Source organism: Schistocerca gregaria, unplaced genomic scaffold (assembly GCF_023897955.1).
Source record: "Schistocerca gregaria isolate iqSchGreg1 unplaced genomic scaffold, iqSchGreg1.2 ptg000079l, whole genome shotgun sequence".
Classification (NCBI taxonomy): domain Eukaryota; kingdom Metazoa; phylum Arthropoda; class Insecta; order Orthoptera; family Acrididae; genus Schistocerca; species Schistocerca gregaria.
In genome coordinates, this window is record NW_026061711.1 from 2,854,698 (window position 1) to 2,857,265 (window position 2,568).

The following is a 2,568-nucleotide window of genomic DNA, read 5'->3' on the forward strand; positions in this document are numbered from 1 at the left end:
TTGAATTGTACTGCTTCTTACTGGCTATTACATCAACTTAGAAGCTTCTTCTGTGTTCTACAATGGTGCTTTTAGTGTCTCCGCATACCGCAGCACGTGATTTAGCTTTGCAGACGATAAATGTAACTGTTTCAGAGACAAGAGCGGCCAATGTGACGATCTGGCTTTAACTCGATTCCATAACAAATGACGAAAATGGACGGATTTCTCATGTTTTTACAACATATGAACACTTTTCACATTCTCCCGTGCAAGGCGGCTGCTAGTCCTCCTTTCATGCAAAATCTTAAGGTCCTAGCTCAAGTCCAAGGTGCCAAAGAAGAGTAAAACGTCAATAATCGATAACTAAAACTTGAATTGTACTGCTTCTTATTGGCTATTACATCAACTTAGAAGCTTCTTCTGTGTTCTACTATCGTGCTTTTAGTGTCTCCGCATACCGCAGCACACGACATAGCTTTGCAGACGACAAATGTAACCGTTTCAGAGAGAAGAGCGCCCAATGTGACGATCTGGCTTCAAGTCGATTCGATAACAAATGACGAAACCGGACGGGTTTCTGAGGCTTTTACTACATATGAACACTTTTCACATTGTCCCGTGTAACGTGGGTGCCAGTCCTCTTTTCATGCAAAATCTTAAGGTCCTAGCTCATGTCCAAGTTACCAAAGAAGGGTAAAAAGTCATTAATAGATATCTAAAACTTGAATTGTACTGCTTTTTACTGGCGATTGCATCAACTTAGAAGCTTCTTCTGTGTTCTACTATGGTGCTTTTAGTGTCTCCATTATAACGCAGTACGCGACATAGCTTTGCAGACGATAGTGTAACCGTTTCAGAGAGAAGAGCGGCCAACATGACGATCTGGCATTAAGTCGATTCGATAACAAATGACGAAAACGGACGGATTTCTCATGTTTTTACTACATATGAACACTTTTCACATTCTCCCGTGCAACGCGGCTGCTAGTCCTCCTTTCATGCAAAATCTTAAGGTCCTAGCTCATGTCCAAGGTACCAAATAAGAGAAAAAAGTCAGTAATCGATAACTAAAACTTGAATTGTACTGCTTCTTACTGGCTATTACATTAACTTAGAAGCTTCTTCTGTGTTCTACTGTGGTGCTTTTAGTGTCTCCGCATACCGCAGCACGCGACATAGCTTTGCAGACGATAAATGAAACCGTTTCAGAGAGAAAAGCGGCCAATGTGACGATGTGGCTTTAAGACGATTCGATAACAAATGACGAAAACGGACGGATTTCTCAAGTTTTTCTATATATGAACACTCTTCACATTCTCCCGTGCAACGCGGGTGCTAGTCCGCCTTTCACGCAAAATCTTAAGGTCCTAGCTCATGTCCAAGGCACCAAAGAATGGTAAAAAGTTAATAATCGATACCTAAAACTTGAATTGTACTGCTTCTTACTGGTTATTACATCAACTTACAGCTTCTTCTGTGTTCTACTATGGTGCTTTTAGTATATCCGCATACGCAGCACGCGACATAGCTTTGCAGACGATAGTGTAACCGTTTCAGAGAGAAGAACGGCCAACATGACGATCTGGCTTTAAGTCGATTCGATAACAGATGAGGAAACCGGACGGGTTTCTGAGGTTTTTACTACATATGAACACTTTTCACATTCTCCCGTGCAACGTGGATGCCAGTCCTCTTTTCATGCAAAATCTTAAGGTCCTAGCTTATGTCGAAGGTACCAAAGAAGAGTAAAAAGTCAATAATCGATAACTAAAACTTGAATTGTACTGCTTCTTTCTGGCTATTACATCAACTTAGAAGCTTCTTGTGTGTTCTACAATGGTGCTTTTAGTGTCTCCGCATACCGCAGCACGTGACATAGCTTTGCAGACGATAAATGTAACTGTTTCAGAGAGAAGAGCGGCCAATGTGACGATCTGGCTTTAAGTTGATTCGATAACAAATGAGAAAAACGGACGGATTTCTCAGGTTTTTACTACATATGAACACTTTTCACTTTCTCCCGTGCAACGTGGGTGCTAGTCTTCCTTTCATGCAAAATCTTAAGATTCTTGCTCATGCCCAAGGCACCAAAGAAGGGTAAAAAGTCAATAATCGATAAATAAAACTTGAATTGTACTGCTTCTTATTGGCTATTTCATCAACTTAGAATCTTCTTCTGTATTCTACTATGGTGCTTTTAGAGTCTCCGCATACGCAGCACGTGACATAGCTTTGCAGACGATAGTGTAACCGTTTCAGAGAGAAGAGCGGCCAACATGACGATCTGGCTTTAAGACGATTCGATAACAAATGACGAAACCGGACGGGTTTCTGAGGTTTTTACTACATATGAACACTTTTCACATTCTCCCGTGCAACGTGAATGCCAGTCCTCTTTTCATGCAAAATCTTAAGGTCCTAGCTCATGTCCAAGGTACCAAAGAAGAGTAAAAAGTCAATAATCGATAACTAAACCTTGAATTGTACTGCTTCTTACTGGCTATTACATCAACTTAGAAGCTTCTTCTGTGTTCTACAATGGTGCTTTTAGTGTCTCCGCATACCGCAGCACGTGATTTAGCTTTG